Source organism: Pseudopipra pipra, chromosome 4 (genome assembly GCF_036250125.1).
Source record: "Pseudopipra pipra isolate bDixPip1 chromosome 4, bDixPip1.hap1, whole genome shotgun sequence".
NCBI classification, from domain to species: Eukaryota; Metazoa; Chordata; class Aves; order Passeriformes; family Pipridae; genus Pseudopipra; species Pseudopipra pipra.
The window spans coordinates 32931325-32956159 of record NC_087552.1 but is presented as its reverse complement, the minus strand read 5'-3'; the positions used below and the strand labels follow the sequence as shown (position 1 = coordinate 32956159).

At 37.0% G+C, this 24835-nt stretch overlaps 1 long non-coding RNA gene across 1 annotated transcript in view; it reads right to left on the bottom strand.

The window, feature by feature from the left end:
* The window catches only part of LOC135413117 (uncharacterized), a 31138-nt gene extending 7948 nt beyond the window's left edge, over positions 1 to 23190 (bottom strand). Inside the window, exon 1 of the long non-coding RNA XR_010430095.1 lies at positions 22956 to 23190. This is a non-coding gene — a long non-coding RNA (uncharacterized LOC135413117). The remainder of the gene's footprint in view (positions 1 to 22955) is intronic.
* Between the last annotated feature and the right edge of the window lie 1645 nt (positions 23191 to 24835).

The following is a 24835-nucleotide window of genomic DNA, read 5'->3' as shown; positions in this document are numbered from 1 at the left end:
TTTATATTTATCTCACAAGGATTAATATATTTCCACTATAAATCTAGCTCCTGTGCTGCTATGTAAGTTACTGAAGTGCTCCATAATCAAAACAGAAGTATAAATTGCAACTGATTAATTCAAGGTGCAGAACTGGAGAATGGACTGCAAAATCCTTCTACAGATTTCAAAGTTATAGTTTTTCAGATCCACCCTTCTGTACAGTCAGTCACATCACAGAGTTCAGATTCAGATTTATTACGTGTTTATGTGCATTCAAAAAAATTACTCATCAGCTTTTCTTCATAAAAGCCTTACAGTCCCAACTTCATTTAGATGCAGAGAAAGATTTTTTCCAGCAAGATGTTTGCTTTTTTCCTGATCCATCCATCCAAGGTTTTGTCTGCTCAGAAAAGGCTCCCTATTCCAAAACCCACTTAAAACATCACACAGTTTCCTCAGTTATCATATCTATATGTCAGATGGCTGAAGCCCTACTACAAGACAGACAGGAAGATTTTCTGGTCATCATCTTTATTCAGATTAATTATCTTTATTCCATTCCATGCCAACGATTATTCTCTTCCCCTTCTCCCAAATTACAGAGCAATTTATTAAAAGTTTGTACAGAAGTGAACAAAAAAAGAGAAAGATCACCCATGCACATGAAATTAACTCTACTGTTTTCAAATTATTTTTTTTTAATAATGAGAATTTTGATTTCAAACTCTCTGTATTTTAAAGCAAATAGCATTGGTGATCCCCCCCCCCCCGGCTGAAGAAAGTTCACAGACTTTAACCAGTATAGAATCAGGCCCAGAATTCGTGGCTACTCAGTTGCCTCTTTACAGAATGTAAATGCTACAGAAGCAGGATTTATCCCCAAATCTGTGTGCCTAGAACTTATCAATCATCAAAGTTTGCCTCTGAACTTTGCAGGAAACTGTTCCTTAAGACAAAAGTGGTAGTCCTGACGCACGATCACCAGCCCGATCCATTAGGCCTTGGGTAATGAACAACGTACATGCTCTCATACCTTGGCACCAAGCTTTTTCTGAGGGAGAGCACATCAAACACCCCACAGTTCATCTATCTGGTACACAGCTCAACTATACTGCAGCAATCGTTTCTGCTAAAGTTTCTCCCTTCCTGAATGTATTACCAAGTCATCTGTGTCCCTTCTGGAATACCACTGAAGACAGCTATGCTGTCGCAGTGATGAGCCTTTTGCACGCCCAAAAGCCTTCCTGCTCCATGAAGGGAAACTGTGGTAGTTCTTACAGGACCGCCTACACCAAAAGACTAGGAGATGGTCTGAATATTAAATAGTGTCCTACAATAACTGAAACTGGAAGATTTTGCATTGAATTCAGCAGGGTTGAAAAAACATAGTTTGTCAAAAAAAAAGAAAAAAAGGAAAAAAACTAGTAAATTTATTTTTTCTTTCGTGAAGGTGATTTTTACACACAAGTGGTCAGTTTCCAGACTTGAAAGTTTATAAGCATTACAAATGCAGCAACATCAAACTTAAAATAACCCCTCCCACACACCCTTCCCAGCATTAAAATCCTGGTATTTTGATATTGCCACATGTAAATTAAACAGTAAGTTAATAAAATGGTTCAGTAAAATGCTGGCTTTGGATGATCACTAAATTCCCTTCTACAAGCCAAAGACCATGCCATTCTACACTGATACAACACAGGGATTAATTTTCATTATTAATACTGGTTTCTGTTAAAGAGGAGAAATCTGGAAGGACAGGATATTTTTCATATCCTTCAGTGTATTTGTTTTGACATGTGCCTTTAGTTCTCCCATCACTGCCTCTGTCCACAAAAGCACAGGTTTGCTTAGTGCTGTACAGCCTTTCAGATTTTTCCTCTCCTTAGATGCTGCACAGATTTATTTTTAACTTGTTTTTCCATCATACTGTATGCACTGAAGCCTTTTCATCATTACATAGTTTTCTTGAGAATGCTTCAGTGTGAACATTGTAACTGTGACCACAGGCAGACTGTAGCATAAGCAGCATGTGGCAGCTTCAGCTACTGTATACAAGATATTTCAGAAAGTCTTTCTACCATAGTGCATGCACTTTGTCTCCAGCTTCCAGACATCCTATCATATAGCACTCAAGGCAGCCAGGGCTTTTATGGGAAACATATGGTAAGCAAAAGTCATGACCTACTTAGTAACTAGAATTAAAAGAAACTTTGAAAATAGTGGGTCCAGCTCCTTTTTCAGTTCCCTTGAGAAGCAGAAGTCATGCCATTGAAGTCAATGGAACTACAGCAGTGAAATCCTAATGTTACCCCCAAATTCAGACTGATGAATAGCCTTGATAGTGATAACTGAATAATGAAAATGTGCACTTTGATTCAGTGATCATTTATTTGAATAGATACATCACAACTGTCCCATCTGCAAGACAGATGATATTTGTCCCCCCTTTAACTGATCCAAGCCATGGAGGTTTTAGGTGATTCAGGGACATGTTACAGAACTGTATCCGCACTAAGGCCTTTTTCTGTAGCATTCAATGCTATCACACCTCACAGCAACACTGCTTTTACATTTACCTATTACTGCCCTACCTCATGATTCCAGTTCAAGGACTACTTGTGGCACTGGTGGCAGTAACAGAGAGAAGTAAAGGCTGATTTACTCAAGGGAACTCACTGGACAGCTAGTCCCAGGTTAAGGGAACACAGAAGCAACACTTGAAGTACTTTCCCTCCAACTGCAGGAATCTTGACCAAGCCATTAAGAGTTCTTCCTAAAACGTGTAAATTGTAAGCCTTTCAGGGAGAAAGCAGCTTTAAAATAATCAAGGAGACAACATCTTTTTGCAAGTAATAACAGTCAGCTTTTAGTTTCAACTTTTGATTAGACATCAACTGACCATAGTTTGGTTTCCAAATTATAGGTTTGTTGCACGGCCTTGTAGGCAAGGTGCTGAGCGCTTTGCAGGCTTTTGCAGAAATAACCAATTCAGGAAGGTTGAAATAATGTACTTTGTAATTAGTAGCTTAGCACAGGTGACAAATTGCAGAATAAAATATTTCTGCAAGTTAAAAAAGGAAATGTAAAATCAATTCTCTGCAAGCAAGTATTAGGCAATGATGAAACCATAAGCTGGGGGCTCTCACAGGCAGAGGAAAAGAAGGGAACAAGAAAAATGGTAACTCCCCAAGCCTAGCTAGAAGAGAACTACAAATTGATGTTGGCAGAATTCCTCCCTCCATGCCACATCCTGGGCTCCTATCTGTTTGTGGGAAAAAAAAAAAAAAAAGCCACAGAAACCAATCAACAAACAAAAAACCATCACAACGTGCATTACTGGAAAAGTTAAAAAACTGCACATGATCACTCTGGGGAAGCAGGGAGCTTTTTACTTCCCCATCACTGGGGAGAGAAGAATGTAGAATCCCACCAAAACCACCAACTTCATGCACACAGAAAAGAAAAATCACTCCCAAACATCAGACTGATTTAGCATAGCAGAGCTTATAGAAGGTAATGCTCTGCAGAAGTTAAAAAAGGGAAGGTTAAAAAAGGGTACCAGTAGCACAGGCAACTTGAAAATGCCTGAAGCTTAATACAGATTTATTCTCCTTCCCATCTTTATTCCCTCTAGGAAGGCTATGCATTGAAAATTTGCATTTGAAAAGGACTTGCTCATCCTCTCCAGGGGATCAAAGCAGAAGGAAATCTTACTGCTGACTTTAGAACTCCATTAGTTCCTACAGCAACAGACCCATCACAGACACACACCCCTGGCAGCACTGGGAATAGCCTCACAAGCAACCCAGATCTTGTTTGTGGCAACGGCACATTTCAGAGAATGGTGCACTTGGCACAGAGCTGCAGCATGGGAACAATGCCTCTGGAAAGTCTAATGCTTCACCATACTCTCACTTACTACAGTCTACAGTCTACACTACTTCACTCAAGTTTTGTATTTGGAAATTCATCAGGCAATAGAGTTCCACATCTTACAGAATAAGACTCCCCCAGAAAATAAAATAAATAATAGTAATAATAAAAAAGAAATATTCCATCTAAAACTACTTCTCAGTAAATATCATTACTTCCTTTTCTCTAGTTGTGTAGTCTCTGCAAGTGTTGGCTCTCATTTCTCCTTCACCCTGTGTCCCTAAGATTCTAAATGCCTTGGCTGACATGCAGGAACCAGTTGATGATGACATATATGAATGTGAATTTATAGACATATTTGCCCATAGAAAAATTCCTATTTCTGTAGGCAAAATCATGGTATACCACCTTGACTTTTGGCAGTGTTACAGAAAACATGATAGCTTCTGGCACCTGTGACTCTTTTACTTTTTTATTTAATTATATTTCTGTGAATTAAAGAATAAAATACTTACATAAATAAGGCTTTGTTGTAATTAATGTAAAAGGCTTCAAGTGGGAAACAGTTTTGTCCCAGGTGATCTACAAAACTCACTTATTAAAAGAGAAAGATATGAACACAAAGGAAAGACAAAGTTTCTACTGATTAATAATATCCTTTGGAGTTTAATAACTTGGGCAATCATATTTACTAAAGGCAGTAGAAAAATATTTTAAGATTTTGATAAAAATTATCCCCTGGGAGGCAGTCTGAAAGCATAGGAGAAAAAAAAGAAGGCATATGTACTCCAATATAACTTCTCAAAGACAGACAAACTGGCAATTTTTTTCCTTAAGGAAGTCACTGAATACTTACTGCACTGAGAAAAGTGGTCTCTGGGGATGTTGCATATGAAAAATTTCAGGGAAATGGTGATCAAAAAACATTCAATGCCATTTCCTCTCCCACCTCACACATGCAATGACTGACATTTCCAGTTGGAAACAGACTTTATTTCATACTTATGGGTCATGTTGATTTTTCTAAAGTTACATCAAGAAACACTTAAACTGAGAATATAACCTTATTTGTTTTTTTTAAATCATTTCAGTTGCTGGATGGTGGTGTGCTTGGGAAGGCTAGATCTGACCTACTGAGATAAAGCAATCTACGGAAAAAAAAATGCAAATAGCATATTAGATTTGTTTGGACTTTAAAAAATACACTGTCCTATTTTCTGACAATGTGTTGAGCTGCATCCTACAGAGAACAATAGATGTCAGGCACTATTTTACTGAAGGAGTTCAGCCTGTGACACCAGACCTATGTCCTGTATGGAATACTGTCATAATTCAGGTCAGCTGAAGACAAGCAAATTCAGAAAGTACTGAGGAGGAAGAAGTGAAGGGGAAGAAGACATGCTGGCAGATGAAACAATGCTCCAATTTTAAACTTAATGCCAAAATATTTACCTATTTTTACATTCAAAGTTCATTTCTTTCACACATCCTTCCAATAGTTTTTTACTTGTGTCCTGACTGAAAATAGGAGGAAAATCATGGTGTTTTCCAGCAACTTCAAAATAAAAGAAAAAATAAAAGGAAAAGGTTATCTAGCATGCTCTGTTCTTAGGGTGAAATTAATGTTTATTACTATAGCCACAATACCCAGCATTGAGATACTCTTACTACCAACCTACCTTGTTAGCCACACCAGGCACCTGTGTATCACATTCTAAAACGCTGACACACAGAACTCAGAGATGTACAGATTTTTACAGAAAGACTATTGGGATAACTTTTATTAACAATGGAAGGAACAAAGTAACTTGTGATATAAAGCAAATCTCTTCAGTTCCTCCAACCTCCTGGATGTGGCACAATTCACCAAAGCAGCGCACATGGAAAAAAACTAAAATTTTTCCTTCCGTACTGGACAAAGGGTCACAGATTTCAGAGATATGTGTCTTCCAACTGATACTTAGTTCAGATACAAGCATGAATATACTACACTTGAGGCTATGTCTTGAGTTATTCAAGACATGTTGTCCTACATGGAACATTCAAGACACAGAGAAAGCAGTATTCAAACTGCAATATCTGCAAAAGCACTAAATAATTTTAAAGCCTGCAGTTGCCTTTTTTTTGTTATTCTACACAGAGTTTGAGGTCTCTGCATTAGCCCAGGAGCCACTTGGATTAAATCATAGATCACTTCTTTCCCACCATCCCGCGGATGTCTGAAACACAGTTTCTTTCTAGCACTTAATCGCGGCTTTGCAGAGAATAGGGAGGAGAAGGTCAAGGGCAACAACTTGGAATAAGAGAGTCGGAGCAAATACAGCTACTGGCTTCAGTACTGGAAGCTCTACAAAAGGATCTGCCAGAAATTTCCATTTTCTTTTCAGAGTATTTTGGCTCTGTTTACTTCATAAAAGGTGATCTAAGTGTACTGGGTGATGGAATTTATGTTCTTTACTGAAGAGCTAAGAAGAACTGAAAGAGATGTTTCTTCACTGCAACAGTAAGGAGAACACTTCAAGTATGGCAAGGATTTTTACCTTAAATCACTTTAGGTTTGTTAGCCTCCTTACTTAGAAAGCATTTTGATCACTAATTATACTGCTTTGTACTTCCCTCTCTTTTATCTGCTATCAGTAGTGTAATAATAGCTCCAGTCTCTTATTTTATAAGGTCACTTAGAAACGTCTACACACAGTAGCAACATTACTCTCCAAAATTTAGAATGAACTAGTAAACCCACATACATCACAGCTGAAGTAATTTTAACAATTTTCTCCAATAGACTTTATAGGTCCCAGATCAAGTTATGTGAAATGCAGCATTAGACTCTGTGAGGAGAGCAGGGTGAGTGCAATCAGAGTTCTGGGAGGAACATGCAGAATAGCTTTTGCCAGCCTTTCCCAGGCAAAAAGATTGAGCTGTAACAAGAATCCTACTTCCTCTACTGTTATTTAATATCCACAAGGAAATCCAATTGCATTTCATATGTGCTCTACTGCCTTTCTTTCTCTGTTTTTTTGGTTGGTTTTTTTTTTTCCAGACTCATTCCCTTAGAATTTTCATTGTCAGTCGCTTTTGCTGGAGAAGGCAAGGTATACTTACCAAAAGGGGACCTTCATCCCTTAATACCAGTAATGAAAGTATCTAGGGTTCTGCCAAAATATCCAGTCTGCCCTTTCTTCTCAAGGAATCATTTTAATTTTTTTCTTCCTGTCACAGACCCAAACTTCTGATCAAAGTCTGATTTGCAGCTCAAATGTTTATAGGACTACATAATTTTATGGAACCTTCAAGAAAGAATTTATAGGCTCTGTGGAAACTAAAGCATTTCAAATAAGACAGGCCAATGACTAAAGCAGTGTAACCCATTTCTTGGTCTACTTTCAGCAATTTTTGCTTACCCTCCTATGAGATCCTCCCTAGACTGTGGGTATACCTCACCTAACAGTAAAAGGCCTCTCTTTTATAATGTCTAGCAAATGGAATTTTTCCAGGCCTATATTGGCTTCTTTGCATCTTATATAGATGCTCCAAAGGAAAATGTATGTTTATATGATTGTTCTATAGGCTTTGTTATCTATCCTTTAAAACGGTATATGACAAATAGTTTTCATCATGTTCCTTTAATCCAAACTTACTTTACTTTTTCTACCATATTAACTCTTAAAAGAAATTTTTATGGCAACTGCAATCTTGTTTGGTGATTGCTTGCAAGCATGAAATCCAAAGTCATTTATCTTTAAAGAACTCTGTCTGAAAAAACTATCCATTTGCAAGTGATTTGCAAGATTTTGATGACACAGATTCAAAGTTGACAAACAGAATAACAAGAATGTCAAGAGCCTTACTGTCCAATATACTTAAGCTCTGAATATTCAGCTGAAGGTTATTATTTCACGTTATAGTCAGTCAATTTTTCTATCCTGTTTATCTCTGTATTTTGATCAAAATCTAGGGGCCTCTTACAACATCTCTAGGGGCAATAGGAATTTTCTTTTTCTTGGAGTGGGCCACCAGCACATCCATTGGGAAGTCTGGCCTGGTCCTAAAAACTCAAACTGGAAGGCCTGCAGCAATAAATCTGCTCTCAATTCTGACAGATATTATTGGGATTCAGATCAATTAAGTCAGTACTCAGAAACATGCTTAAATTTCTGTCTTTTTTTTTTTTTAATTGATTAGGTTACGCAATTCCTTAACAAAAGGAAAGACTAAAATACACCTAACACTTAGATCAGTTAAGCTTAGTTCAGTTTCAAAGCCCCCTGCATTGTTTTCATGGAAACCTCGGTCATCACTGATATAAGAACTAGTGAATCTTACATGAAGTGCTCTAGTTCTCTGCAAACTGTCATATCTCTCTCTACTCAGGTTGTTTGTCATAACTGTTTTTTTAGGGCATGAACCACGGCATGGTTTCAGTTAGCAATTATGAAAGTTGTTGCCATGTTCAGTGTTACACAAAAGAGTTTTATAATGTAGAATGATACAAGAGTTAATATTATTTCCATGTCTTGATTTGACAGCTCTGGAATTTAGTTTTTGTGATGTTTTGTTTTCACTCACTGAATCTGCTGAGATCTACAATGTCCAATGTCATAATAGTACAAAGGGAAAATTACTGCAGAGTTCAATCCTATAAGAACATCTACTAGTGTTGTGACAGTTCAATTCAGGCTGTTGAAATTCTTTTAGAAGCTTGAAAAGAAAATGTGTGACTGGTTAGTTCTTACATGCTGCTGCAATTATTTAGACAGCATGAAAATTCGTAAGATCGTTCCATATCAAAGCCTATATATGCAGCATTTGACCAAAACCAGTAATTTGACAAAGTTCTCAAAAGTTTCTAAATAAGTCCTGTGGTGTATCTGTATCTGGGTGTTACTGTTACTGGTCATTCCAATAAGTGGCAGAAGTATCATCGACCCCTGACAACCTGAATAAAATTCATTATATGTACATATGCATGTAAGTGTGTAGATATAGATATGCAGATATATACATAAACACTACTCTACTTTCCTAGCAGTTAACCAGACCAAAAAAAAAAAAAAATCAAAGGAATTCACTTTTTTCCCCTCTCTGTTGTCAGACTACTTTCCCATTAAAAGTTTTTTAATTCTCTAAATTAAAACAACTCAAAGCTATCTCATAAGCTATTTTGAGTATAGTACACTTCCCACACTATTAAAAAAGCATGGTAATTAAGTCCAACATGATCTTTAAAAACATTCCCTACTGTCCAAAACTTCATTATTGTTCTTCACAATCAGATATTGGATACTGTTTTCTTTCTGTAATGTAAGACACTAATACTAGTTAATATTTAATGCTTTAAAGTGATAACAAATCCCAATTCTCCAGTCTTTCATCCTATGCCCATATCTAGTCCTCAGGTAGTCTAGAAAAACAAACAAACAAAAAAACTAAAGCAAACATGTACTCAAAGCAAAAAAACACCAAACTATGCCCATTTGCACTCGCAAAATGACAAGGCATCTCCAAGAACAGTATATATTCAGCACAGAACCCTCAGATTACTTTGCAGAACTGAAAATCACAAAATCATGATGGATGTCTGAGATTAATTTCAACTTCCATCCAAATTCTTGGGCTACAACGTGCTTTCCCCTCAGACAGTATTAATGACTGGGGCCTCACTGTGTTTTCAGTGAGCAGTCTGTAAGTCACATCACCTCAACCTGGAAAATGCATGAAATAAACATGTCTGATCTCAACTGAACAAAACCAGACTGACTGAGAAAACTCCCTGGCAGAGAACCAAAGAGTAGCTAAGGGAAAAAAAGAAGAAAAAACATTATGGAGGGAATTTGTAGCAGGTGCCTTCACTTACCAGCTACTTAAATTCTACCAGATCACCATGGCCCAGAGAAACAAAGAAGCTAGAAGACAACCTGTGCTTTTTAAGCTCACATTACTTCCCCATGAATATGATAATTCCATATTTTTAATGTCTCTTGAATAACATAAAAGGAAATCTATCTATATCAGAAGGCTTAAGAGAACTGTGATTACATCTTGAGGGGTAGTGTTGCAATGTTTTTGGCTAGATGAACCAAGTGACAAGTTATATATTTTACAGAATAAAAAAGTCTAATCTAACAAGCAGACTAAATGGTTTCAGAGGTTGACAGATTAGGAAGGGTATTTTTCATTTTTGGTTTTTACCATTGGTAAGGGTTTATCTAGAGCTTTACCAAGAAGCAAAACTCACAATGAAGCATATGATTTACAATTCAGAAAAGAGGAAAAGGAAAATAAAAGAATGATGATTTTCTGCTGTAGAGTCTTCAGTATTAACAGATTTTCTTTAGCTGCAACTTTACCTGTTACTTCATTGTTTCTAAATTTTCCAAGTGAAAAACAACAATAAAAAAAAAGGCTCTAATACTTTTTTAAGATCACATGCACAATTCTGTTAGTGAATGAAAATTCAATATTCAATAAAGCAAAGGAGGGTAGAGCAATACTTCTACTATGTAAAATTATTTGGCTTAGGACAAACAAGTCAAAACCTTCACTAATTGTATAATTATGGCACCACATACTAGTAAACAGTGACACAGCTTATACAGGAACAAAGAAATTGCTCTGTACTAAAACAAGCAGCACCTAGTATGGTGATAGTCCTTGACAGTTTGCATCCTCTATCCCTAATGATTTTGACTGAAAGCAAACTTTGGATCAGAACAACTTGATTTCACAAATCCAAAGGTATATGAAGGCTTTCTAAGACAGAATGAGACGCCTGCAAAAGCTAGGATTTCTCTCTCCCAGACAGCTCCACAGTCCAACCCTTTACTGTATTGCCAACACATGAGCACTACACACACCAAACAGAAAGTCACTCTCCTCCAGAACATACCTGCCAAGCATAACCTAGATCTACCTTTCTTCTTACCTGTGGTATTTTTATTGCGAGCCTCAAGATTTCTCTCCAACATTGACTTCCTTTTTCCCCTTGCCACCTAGGAATAACACAAGCTGCCATCACCACCAAATATAATTAAATAAATAAAACTTACAACTTTTTCACAGCAAACATTTTGATACTGCAACTCTTCTTTCCTGCTAATCCAAGAAGCAGTATAAAAGACGAGACTGAGAGGAAAAGCATTTCCCAGGTCAGGCTGGAGAAAACTACCCTGAGCCTGCAGCCTAAACTAGCAATAATCACCAGTAACCTCTGGCACCTGAGCTTAGACAAAATAAGAAATAAAAAATTGTGTAACCCTTCATATCTTTCTAAAATCTGGTATTTTTTCTAGACTCTTTCTGGTTCCTGAACACTTCTAAAAAATGAAGTTAAGTAGCTTCAGGGAGATAAAGTTCAAAAAATGGCTCTCGAATTTCCATTAAGACAAAAAAACAACTCAGTGAAGCTGAAGTTTGTGAGGAATAGGGTTCATAACAAAACCAAAAATATTATTATAACGAGTGTATTGTTATTTTAAAAATAAACATGGAATATGAAACAACAGATGTTTGGGCTAAGGAAACAGCCAAGGTAATGCAATAGGTTAAGGTAAGGCTAAGACTAAAGTCAGGCTGTGATGATAACTAAATTATCATAAAAATATATCACTAACATTTAGGATTTTTTTCATGTGAATTCAATAGACTTTATCCATGCATTCTAAAATAAAATTTGATCCACTATTGTTTACTTAGCAGTAAATGAAATAATTAATATTTTATCAATATATTGCATTACATTATAAATTACATTAGCATCATATATTCATAAAGACTTTTTCCCTTTGTGTTAAAATACATCAAATAAGCACCGGAAAATAGTTGTATCTACTAAATGTGAAAAAGAAGCAAGATCATAATTAAAAGCAACAACAAGATAAGGATCATACAGCAGAAATTTTATCATGATATTTAAAGGCAAAATTATTCACTGGAAATCTGTACTAACTACCATGGATTAACAAGGAAAAAATATAGGCAGATGACAAAAGTGATTACAACATGTTCCCTTTAACAGAAAAATTTCTTTGCAAAGAACCAAGTTAGAATGTTTATTATTTGGAAATCTCAGAACAAGGCATGGCAGCACCAGTTCCCAGAAGAGTTTTAAAAAGTAGTTTAATCCAGTAAAGTAAATCATACTTTTCAGTTTGTCACCTGCATAGGCACACAAAGAAGGGTCAGCATGCAAGGAAGAAACCTTTCTTTCTTTCAAGGAGAACAATTAGTGCAGCTGAACTCCTTCAGCAGTTATGAATACATGTAAAATGACCCCTGCACATCTCATCATTGAAAGTTCAACTCAGCATCTTTAGCATTTGCAAGATTCTATCATTTACAGCAAAGTGAACTGCATTATCTGGTTAAATATTAATAAACTGTGATTTCCTATGCTAATTTAGGAACTCACCCTTCAGTACTAAAACCAACATACAACTACCCCTTTCATTTGGTTTCTGGTTGTGGAGACATTTGTGTATCCAGGGTCCTTTGCAAGCCTCAGATTGAATACCAGATGGGATACCTAATGAGATACAGACAAAGCTTGTTATCTATTGATTAAATTAATTTTTATAAACCCTGAGTTGCTGTTTGCATGCTATTAATGAGTATTAGAACTTCTGCAGACCACACTATCTGATTACGATACATTTTTTTCTGTTATCTGGTTACTAAGCAATATATCTCCTTATCACATCATTAGACCTGTAAGATTCTGTCGAGGATGTTTGTACTGTGCCTGTAATTGTAGAGCTGAATAACCCTTTTAATTCTCTCTCCAGAAGAAAAAAAAGAAAAGAAAAAAAAGCTTGCAAAATTTGTAGAATGCAATAAAGACTAATAACTGCAGTTCACACCTCATACACTACTGTATCATAGTGAACCAAACTAGAATTAAAAAAAAAAATTTAGAATTATTGCCATATTAAGTTTTTAGGACTCTCTGTCTTTCCAATTTTCTTTAATGAAGTGGCATAGATCAGATCAGTCATAAGCCCATTACTTCTTTCGAGTCACAAAATAGCAACCTATCAGTCACTTCCACTTTAGCAGCAGGCTCAGCAGTGGTTTTGTGGTACGGTAAATGTACCTGAAAAGCGAAAGTTGAAATATGATTGTATCATGCAAAGAGTGAATACGAAGACAAATGTAACTCTCTATGAAAGAACTATGCAAGGAGGGAAAATGAACTTTGTCTCTTTTACAGGAATTTTTTGTTTTATCCAACCTGTGAGCGACTCTGCTGAGAGAAGTCTCATTCTCAGGTCATTGCTTACAGCTTCTATTCAGTGATCATAGTAACACTGGAAGAGAGCACCTCAGTATGCCTGATGGGAGGAATTAACATTAGTGCATTATTATTCAATTGGGAAAGTCAGAATTAGAAAAACAGGCTCACAGCTATAAAAATGTCACTTATGTTGCTGCTTGGCAGCTGCACTCTTGATCTCATTGGTTTTTGGCAATAGGCTTCTTATGCTAGAGCTTTTCTTTTTGCTCTTGGGACTCTCATGGCAGACCAGTATTTTTCCCTGGCATTGATAATTTACTACCAATCCATTATCCATTAGCTTCCTGGCGCGTGCAGACTTCAGAAAAACTTTGTCTAGGATTTGGCACTCTACCCAGTGCCTGATAAATGCTATAAATTTTATTTCTTCTCTTATGGTGCAAATTGGAAAAATATGGCATGCAGTTATGCATGCATGACACTGTCCTCAGCCAGGGCTGCTTTTCACCATAAAATCTTCCAAAAAGAACAGAAATAATTTAATGTCTCTAAAACCAGCACAAAAAGAAAAAGGGGAAAAAAAGTTGCAGTTCTGCTAGAGATGTTTGATTTTCTGAACACACCAATAGAGCTTATGTTTTGAAAATAAAGCTTCTCATTCTAAAAACTTTGAAACTCTGCCTTTAAATCAGTAATGCATCATCCATTTCTGAGTGGACCAAACTTCAAAATCAAAGAAGTTCCTCTGAAGACACAAACCTTGTTGCAACTTTGCCATAAATACAGAAAAGTAAAAGAAACACAGGTTAAAAGATAAAAGCAAAGAAAATCTAAACTATAGATAGGAGTGTTGCTTTTACCATCTGACTATATGTATATGTACTCATTATAGGACACTTTTTCTCCAATTAGTTTGCACATTAGGTTGTTCTGGATACCAAATACCAACAATATTTATCCATGAAAAACAGTAGAACAGAGCTGAAATTAATTGCAATAGTAAGATATCTACTTTAAAAAAATCCTAATGAGTAGGCTGATACCACTCTGAAAAATCTCCTTGATGTCAATAAAAAGGGTAAAAATGTTACAGTTTTCATATTTTGAAAATTGCATCTTAGGTCCTATAAGTACACTGACCAAACCTTACGTGTTCTGAAGTGAAATATCGCAGAGATCATATTACACCTTCTCAAAGACAACAAAGATTATGAAGACTCAATGTCACCAGTCTGTCACCTGTTATAATTTTTATTAATCTGTTTTCAATGTGCAAAAATTTGCTAGATTAAGCACTTACTATCACAGTCAGGCTCTCCAAAGTAAAATTATTTTTTTTCTCTTTCTAGGAAGTTGCACCATTTTATTACCAACTATTGTATAGTGTCATGTATCTGTCTACCACAGCCGATCTTCAGCAATCAATTTAAAGGTGATGATTTATCACTTTGACTTGGTTCTTTTTATCAAGTAAAATCAGTATTAACTTGTCAGTTAATTTTAAGGGCTTTTTTCTATAATATGTGCCACATTATTCCTGTTTACAAATGACCATATTTTATTGTTTTATGAAGTTATATTGGAGAAAACAGTCACTCTCAACACAAAATAGTCCAAGGTTAGCCACCTACTGTGATTAAGACAGTTGCCAGTAATCTAACAGTACTGCATCGGTGAAGAAGGCAATGAAAAACTATCCCCTCCGACTTACAGAAAATTGCATTCATGGCTAGTAGAAAGTTTGGAGCACAGGTACTCTGGAGAATAAATACTTTGGTTCCCTGTGTTCCAAAATGGATCACTTGTCTAACACAGTATTTTCTCCATATGCCATCACATATTTGCAATTCTTCTCAAATTATGATGCTGTTGGTGTGAATCAGCCCAACAGATTTCTGTACTCATCTATTCTTTTGAGTCCTTAGGATGCTCTGAAAGCATACTCACTAGTGAGACCTCCATAAAAAAAAGCTTGAGACAAAGCCAGATTTAGAAGACATTGCTTCTTGTTTTACATAACAGCTTAGTGGTTTAGTGCTCACCCATCCCTTCCTGTCTCTCCTCTGCCCAAACTAAAACAGTTATTGAATGATGGCAGGAGATAGACATGCACAGACACAAGCACCCACACAAATAAATATGAGAAGCTGAGGCTTTAGTTTCATAACCATAATGCTTAATAATGTCATGGAAAAGAGAGGTTTAAAGTACTCCTGAAATTAGCATTTATTTCTACATAATTTAACAATACCAATCCAAGAGAGTGAGACATTGCTCCCAGACTGCCTACTTTACCTGCTGTTTCTTAAGACATGACAGACAGCTTCAAGCCCTTGATCTAAATCAAACAGAAAGTAATTGAAATGACATCTCTTTCATTTTAGTAAACATCCCCACTGCTGAACTTTTGTGAAAACAAATCTATTCACTTAAGTGTATAGCTCCAAAGCTCTTTGATAGATTCACATTTCCTTCAAAGTCAACAGCTACATGCCAAAGCAACCAAGGTGCGGGAGACTGCCTGCAGAAATCTCATATTACTTCCAATTTAGCTAGAATAGACTTTATCCATTCAACTTACTGGTTTCTACAGCTATCATTCTGATGCACTTCATTTTACTTAATCCAGGATTCTAGTTTCTATGAGAATAACAAAAACGCACACAAAGAAATATTTTTAGAAAAATATTGTACCCTAAGATAAATGCTACAGAGATTGTCTTAAAAACTGGCAAGATTCTTCAGGGAGATGATGCTCCATTCTGAAGTATCCTGCTTCATCCCCTGAGCTGTGAGATACTCATTTTGTATCTCTGACATTCTGAGCAGGGAATCTTTCATCTGTCTAAACGTGGATGTGCATGAATCCCCTGATCATCAGCAGAGCTCTAGCTGCTCTAGAATGCCGTAGTATGGCTCATGCTCTGTGATTTGGAGCATGATTCCTCTCCTCCTAAAACATGGGCCTATGTGAATCTGATTAAACATACTAACTCACTAGACGTTTAGATTTCTGCTGAGCTGATACATTTTGAAAACTGAGTTATCTATAAATATTGCAAACATATAATAAGATTGTATTGTACAGTAGCTTTTATTTGCTTTCTGTTCATCATACAAACATAGAACATTTAAATTTCCCTTGGCCAGACTAATTGGAGTTCTTCGGTCACTCTGTTTATGTATATCTCATATTCTATGACTCAAGAATGGTGATAGAGTATGACTCATTTTGCATATTTTTTGAGCAAACACATTTTATGGCAAAGGGGAAAAAAAAGCAACATTAGCAGATCTAAAGAAAAAAATTTCACTAGAACACACAAACCAGTATAACAATCCTAATTCTGAGATTTATTGGAAAAACGAACAGGTATCAGGTAGGTAGATCATTTGACTGGAATTAAAAGAAAGGTAGCAAATTGACAACTAAGTACATATACAACTGTTCTACAAGTAAAAATCATCCCAGTAGCTGCCAAACATCCTAGCACAAGAGATAGAAATTTCTCAGTAAATCTAAAAGAAATCACATAAAAAAGGAATAAGAAATAAGGAATAAGAAATCAGGAAAAGGATATCGTAACACAGTAAGCTTAGACTGTCTGGTACCAGAGATTCAGCTTAAGAGCTGGACTCAGTGAGTCTTGTGGGTCCCTTCCAACTCAGAATATTCTGTGATTCTGTGAAATGGTCTCGCTTTCTCTCAGCCACTCCCAACATTCATCAGTCAAAGGGAATAAATTCAATGTTGTGAATGCAATTGTAACTAAATCTTGCAGAATGGGAGCATCATAAAAAAAAAGGTAACAAAAAAGAAATTACGTTTTTTAAACGTTTGCATAAAGATTAACAAAGGTGTCCAGTGACACCTTTTTAAACAATAATGGTTTGCTCTTTGAAAGTGTGTAGTATTTTTATTATTCTACTGCCTCCTGTCCTTATTCTCGGAAGTATGTGCTTTTGAAAGGTGTCTTATTTTTACAAAGTGAAGTACTCTGGATGAAACTGCACTATAAAGTAAAATATTGTAAGTGTTACAAAACCTACCAGTCCAAACAAGATTTCTATATGAAATTGTTACAGGGAACATTGCAAAAGTGAGAAAATCAGAAATAACGTAAAATGAAAAAAGCAAGAAAGAAATCCTTTGTATGTAGGGAAAAAGAAGAGAAAATCACAAGTAAGATCAAGCATGGAAGTGAATAGATTAGATTTTTGTCACAGGATGTTCTCATTATCAAAGATCTAGTTACAGTTACATTCACAAAATTCAATTTATTCCCTTTTATCACAAGATTAATTGCATGACCATGGTAAAATAACAAGCTAATACAATAAATTTAATTTTTATTTTCCTTTCAGTCACAAAAATTTGCAGGTACAATCCTTTCAATCTTCCTTTCACACATTAGCAGCTATACTCTAAACTCATGATTCAAAATAGGACATCAAAATGTACCAGGAAATGTAAGTAAATAATAGAAGGAATCACCAAAGAAAGAATACAAACATAGTGGAACTACTATTCTGATACCTATTTTCAAAAACAGCACCTCACACAGGTCACCATCACACCCAGGATGTCAGCAGAAGAGCTGTATATGGAACTTAGAAGGACTGCAGAAGGCAAAAGGTTTGTTAGTCTCCCCGTCCATAACTGTACAGAAATATAAATTCAACAAGTTGTTATTTTGAATATATAGCCAGCCATATTGCAAGCCACGCAACTTCACGTATTATATATGTCAACTATATCCTGGTAAATTCCACATTCTAGAATAAACTTTTATTAAAATTGTTGTTCTATGACTTGTGTCTTTACTGAGGCTTTTGGTTGATACATAAGCACACCCCTAGAGCACAGAAATGTGTATTCTGTTTCCATTTTTCCCATGCTCAAAAATTTATTAAGCCTGCCTGTCATATGTTTAGACCTAAATAGTCGCAAATCAAATCATCTCCATTTCACAGAAACAAAAGCAAGCGTCATTATTTTTCTGTGGTATGCCAGTCTGCTTCAGAGACATGCCAGCCCTTGCAGAGCATGGAAATCAATAGGCATAATGAGCCAGAGTTACATTCCAGAGGCAAGTGATTCTTGTCAGCTATTTAATATGTGCCTCATGATGGCTCTGTGGCCTTCCTGGTGCAGTGCAGCACGAAGACTTTCTCGATGTGCATTTAGGATGGTCATGTGTTGTGGTTTAACCTATGTGATTCACTTGTGGTTTTATCATTTGTCAGTAAAGTAAGGTCATCCTAAATGAGTACTAAAAAACCTTATAACACCTCACGCTCGCATGAATTCTCTATCCAAACCATAGTATATTGGAGAAGTAATTATTCAATGCTTAAGTGATTTTTGGAAGAAATTCTGCAGATTCTTATGGCCAGCTGAGATCTATGTTATAAAAGCCAGGTCTAGGAGAGAGATGGTAAAATGGTGCTGTTATACACGTTCATGCCTCTCTAGTCTTGGGACTGGCGGGTACAACCCTGGTTTGTCCCAGCTTCTCATATTTCTGCCAAAACAAGACAGGATCTGCTTTTATGCCAGTGGATGGGAAATTGCTGTCAAAGGAACTTTTATAGTATTCCATTTGCATAATGGGATCTCATAAACATCAAGGAATACCTTAGAGCCTGGATAAACATGATGAAATCATGTCTCCATTGGGATTTTTGCCATGGATATCAGAGGAGGCAGGATTTGAAACTGCTGTGTTTTAAACTGCTTTGTTTCAGAGGCTGTAATGTCTGTCCAGAGATTGTGAAGCTAGAGTAGGAATGCCAGGTGGAAAAACCACACTCCTTTTAGTGTGATGAGGGATCTTTTTGATTCAAAGACGTGTGTCATTCTGGGAGCTTTTATTCACTGCCAGCAGCTAACACTGTTTAGGTAAATGGAAGATACTGGCTGTTGTTCTCTAGAGCATGATATTTGTTGATTTTTAATGTGAGGCTGAAACTCAAGCTTCTGGCCTTAAGGAGGAGAGTGATAGTAATGCTTAGTGCCATTGGATTGTGGGAAATACTGATTTTTGTATATATTCTCTTGTATTTAGGACAACAGTCTGAAAGACAGTTTGCTAGGAAGTAAATCATGGAATGTCTTGGGTTGGAAGGGACCTTAAAGATCATCTAGTTCCAACCCCACTGCCACGAGCAGGGGCATCTTCCACTAAACCAGGTTGCTCAGAGCCCTGTCCAACCTGGCCATAAACACTTCCAAGGATGGGGCATCCACAATGTCTCTGGGCCACCTGTTCCAGTGCCTCACCACTGTCACAGGGAAGAACTTCCTCCTAATATCTAATTTTAACCTGTCCTCTTTTAGTTTGAAATCTGATCATTCTTGGTGGCTCTCCTCTGGACTCACTCCAATAGGTCACTGAATCACAGAATAGGTCAGGATGGAAGGGACCACAATGGGTTATATGGTCCAACCTCCCTGCTCAGGCAGGGTCATCCTTCCTGTGGTCAATGACCTTCCTGTGCTGCAGACTCCAGAGCTGGATGCAGTACTTCAGGCGGGATCTCATTAGCAGAGGGGCAGAATCACCTCCCACAACCTGCTGGCCATGATTCTTTTGATGCAGCCCAGGACACATTTGGCTTTCAGGGCTGTGAGCACACATTGCCAGCTCATGTCCAGCCTCTCATCCACCAGCACCCCAAGTCCTTTTCAACAGGGCTGCTCTTGATCTGTGCATCCTCAGCCTCTACTGATACCAGGTGTTGCCCCAACCCAGGAGCAGCACCTTGCACTTGGTCTTGTTAAACCCCATGAGGTTCCCATGGGCCCTGTTCTTGAGCTTGTCCAGGTCCCTCTGGATGGCATCCCATCCTTCAGGTGTGTCATTTGCAAGTTTGCTGAGGGATCCCTTCATCTATGTAACTTATTAAGATATTAAATAGCACTCTTCCCAGTACAAACCCCTGAGAGACAGCACTTATCACTGATGTCCATCAGGTTTTTGACAATTGACCACTACCCTCTGGATGCAGCTGTCCAACCAATTTCTTATTCACCAAACAGTTCACTCATCTAATCCATCTCTCTCCAATTTAGAGAGAAGAATGTTGTGGGGGAAAGTGTCAAAGGCTTTACAGAAGACCAGATAAATGACATCCATAGTCCTTCGTCTTTCACGTGCCTTAGCACAGCTTCTAAGAGGATCTTTTCCATGATCTTCCCAGGCACAAAGGTGAGGTTGACAGGTCAGTAGTTCCCAGGGGCTTCTTTTCCACCCTTTTTAAAGATGGGTACAATGTTTCTCCTTTTTTCCAGTCACTTGGGTCTTCCCCTGACTGCCATGACTTTTCAAATATGAAGAATCACTTGGCAACTATAAAGTCCCTCAGGACTTTGAGATGCATCCCATTGGGTCCCATAGACTTATGTACATTCAGGTTTCTCAGGTGGTGATGAACCTGATCTTTACTTACAGTGGGAGGGACTTTGCTCCTCCACTCCCCATCCTGTTGTACATCCACTAAAGAGGTGTGGGAAGAGAGGTTGCCATTGAAGACTCAGTTAAAAATGTTGTTGAGTACCTCAGCCTTCTCCAGTTTGCCAGTACCATTTACCAGAAGGGTACACTTTCTTTGAACTTCCTTTTCTAGTTTATATACCTATAGAAGCCCTTCCTGCTATTCTTTGCATCCCTTACCAGGTTCAATTCCAGCTTCAACTTGGCCTTCCTGACCCCATCCCTACACAACCGAATTTCATCTCTATACCCTTCCCTGGTCACCTCTCCTTGTTTCCATTGCCTGTGCATTTGCTTCTTTCCCTTTAATTTGACCAGCAGTTCCCTACTCAGCCATTCCAGTCTCTTTCCTTCCTATCCCAATTTCTTCCTCCTGGGGATTGCACTCTATGGAAGACTTCCATAAAGATCTGGCAGATCTGTTCCACTCCCTTGTCCCTGAGGGCAGTCTCCCAGGGGTTCCTATTGACTATCTCCTTGAAGAGTTGGAAGTTTATTTTCCTAAAGTTCAGGGGCCTAACTTTAATCCAGGACTGCAAACACTACCAATGCATGATCATTGCATCCCAGGCTGTCTTAAATCTTGATGTCCCTGATTGGACCACTTATGTTGGTGGCCATCAGATTCAATATCTCCTTCCCTCTGTTAGGGCTGTCTATTACCTCACCCAAGAAGTTATCCTCCATGCACTCCAGAATTTTTCTTCTGCCTTAGAGAATTGTAAAATATTAAATAAATGTAAGAATTCAAGAGAGAACATTTAAAAGCTCAGATGTGGTGCCTGAAACTTTGGGAAATATGTTTTGTTCTGCAGCACGAATATTACTGTAAGATAATATAAAAATATATATATGCCAAATTTTGCTTTAATTCAACTCAGTATAAATCGGAATATTTAACATTATCAGTAGACTTCTTAATTTATACCCATACAACCATAAAGAAAAAATAACCAATATATTTAACATATCTTTTCATATCATTATGAAAGAAATATTCAAATTCCTCTTTGCCAGATAATCACATTGACTTTAATAGGAATATGTTCTACAATTAGGCATAGGCAACATATTTATAGAAGAAACTCATCAGTTATCATAGAAATATAAGACGTTACTGGCAGTAGTGACATGTGGTAAGGGTTCTTGCTAAAGAATGAAATTTACACACTCTGATGGGCCATACTGGATGACATATCACTTAACTTTTAAAAACAATCAGCAGGAAATAACTGAAATTAATTATTTCACTTAATTAGCCAGCCTGGTGAGAGAAACCTTACGTCTATTTTCTTTAGCAAGATTATTTTTAAAAGGTGAACATGGGTTGTAAAAGAACTATGGTAGTAAAACAATAGAGTATATTCTAGAAAAACAGTCAAGACGAATAAGTGAAATGGCAATTCATTTCTATTTTGATATGATAAACATTAAGGTCACAAATGCACACTTCTATTGATCCTTAAAACAGCTCATGTCAGCAATATTAAATATTCAAATAATGTACTGATGTATCAGAAGTTTCAAGGCACCGTGTCATCTGAAGCCTTGATCTGGTTGATCAAATTACTGGGGGAAGAGTGGAGATGCACATATCAGTGGCATGTAACAGCCTAAGAAAAGAACAGCTTTTCTGAGTCACAGCAAATGGATAAGAGAGGTGCGAGTATGTAGAAACACTTCACTGGCACATCCTTCCAACTTCTCAGGAATTTCCCTATGCCAGAAGACTACTTCAATACAGAATAAAGTTACAGAAATATTTTTAGACTTAAGTCTAAATTCTCAATCATATTGCTGATGCACATATGTTGATTAAATTTCAGTTAACTTTGCAATATTTATTTTCAGATTATTTACACAGTTATAAAAACCACCACATTACCTAAAGATCTGAGGACATCAGCACATCATGATCTGGTTGAAGGATCTGGGCTTACTAAAATAACAGCATTAAAAACATGAATACAGGTGTAGGTATTATGAGTGTATATACAGTGGAGCCCAAATATCCTAGCTTATTTTAGGTTCAGTAAACTTGCAAAAGATCACATACTTACCTGAACACTGATTTAGTGTTTGAGCTTTCTCTTTAATTTCACTCCCATTGCTTTCATGGAATTTCATTTTTATTTCCTTGAGCTGATCAATAAACCCCCTATGGTTTTGCTTTAGAAGTGGAAAATAATGTTGTATATGTTATTAATCACCTTATTGTTATTTTTACAGAGCAGCACCAAGAGTTGGCAAAGTCAATGACTCATTATGCTAGGCATTGTCAGAAAACATGCATGGTCCCTGAGCTTACAGGCTTCACTACTGGAATGGAATACAAATCAAGTGACAGAAAAAAGTCAGAAAATACTTACAAGACCAAGAATCACACCAAAGTCTACCTAGTCCATGTTTTGTATCTGACAGTGATCAAATTGGGGGTCCTGGTAGAGCAGAAGAACAGAGCATGTATTTACAACGCTTCTCCTGAGCTTTCTTTCAGTGCTAAATCAGGGATGTCACAGTTTCCGTGCTTCCACAGGCTCTGACAAAGAGAAAAAGGATAAATTCGAAGTCCCAGTGTTTTCAAATCACCAAGCTAAAATTTAGTCTTATGAACATTCCTATTGATTTTCAAAAGCATTTTCACATACTTTATCAAAGTCTTTGGATAATATTGATTAAAAGTAACAACTCCTTTTTTTCCAAAGAGAAGCACATTGTAGTCATTGCTGACATATGTGATGATATGGAACATCACATCACATGTTCTTATTCAGACTAAATTTCAGGTATTGATTAATGAAATTAGTCATAGAATCATAGAATGTTTTGGGTTGCCAGTGACCTTTTAAAAGTCATCTACAAGCTCCCTACAGAGAGCAGGGATATCTTCAACTAGACAGAGCCCCATTCAACCTCACCCTGAATGTTTCCAGGGATGAGGATGTTCCTTCATTTTAAAGCCATTGCCCCTTGTCCTATGACTACATGGCCTTGTAAAAAGTCCCTCTCCAGTTCTCTTGTAGGCCCCCTATAGGTACTGGAAGGTGCTATAAGGTCACCCTGGAGCCTTCTCTTCTCCAGGCCGAACAACTCCAACTCTCTCTCTCAGCCTGTCTCCATAGGAGAGGTGCTCCAGCCACCTGATTATCTTTTTTGTTTTGTTTATACAGGTCTTTCTCACCTACACCTTTAGGAAATTGAATGTATTTAGATAACTTTTTAAAAACTATTCAAAGGGCTTAACAATCTGAGTAATTGAGGTGCTTTTGAAAGTGTTATCATTCAGAAGAAACAATAACATGCAAGTTGAGACATGGGATTTTTAGATAAAAGTAGCAGGACCTTGATGTAGAACTGAAAATGTATTATATTTTTGACAAGTCTAAATGGAATCAGAAAAAGCCATCACTATATGGCTTCAGTGTTCATACATATTTTACAGGTTTTGTAGTTTTTATCCGAACGTGCTTAAAAAACTTCAGAGGTTTCTTTTGTACCTTGATATAGACTAACAAAGCATGGTATCTTTAATTATCAAAGTCTAGCATCATGCATTTCAGATATTCCAGTAAGATCTGAAAATTGCAAGAGGGAAAAGTTTGTGGATGCATCAGAGATCGCACAGGTTAGTGCAGCTTTTTAGCACTACCCTATGGCATATCAAATCGATTCCCAAATGTTCCTCAGTATTCTCTACTGTTCATAAAGTTCACAAGATAATACTGATCATAACTAGAAGTTAGAATAGATGTAGCATACCAATCTGGAAATTACTGGTTCCTGATTATGAGTTTTAACATGTCTCTTTCACTCCTGAATTTTAATAATTATAAGCCTTGGCATATAGCTCAGCTGAACATTGAGATCAGATGAAAAGAGCAAGGATGTCAGAAAATAAAGTGGATGTAATATATGCTGCAAAAGAACCCCCCCCCCCATAAATAACACTTCTTTCTTCTCTTAAATACTCATTCTCTACTATTGCTGCTGGCAACCATAGTACATATTCCATTTAATTCACAAATTCAGAGGCTACTCAGTTTAAAATATGACCTTTTTGCTTCTGAGATGCAGTTTCAAAGGTACTGTTCCTCTGTGTATGTGCCTGTGTAAGCAAGTATATGCGTGGAAACAGGCCTGTTCAGTGAATGAACAGTCATTGAATTGGCAAACACAAAGTGGGATCCTGACGAGGTAACTCCCCTGAGAAATAAATATACTACCACATACCTCAGCTCTGTCTCCATAG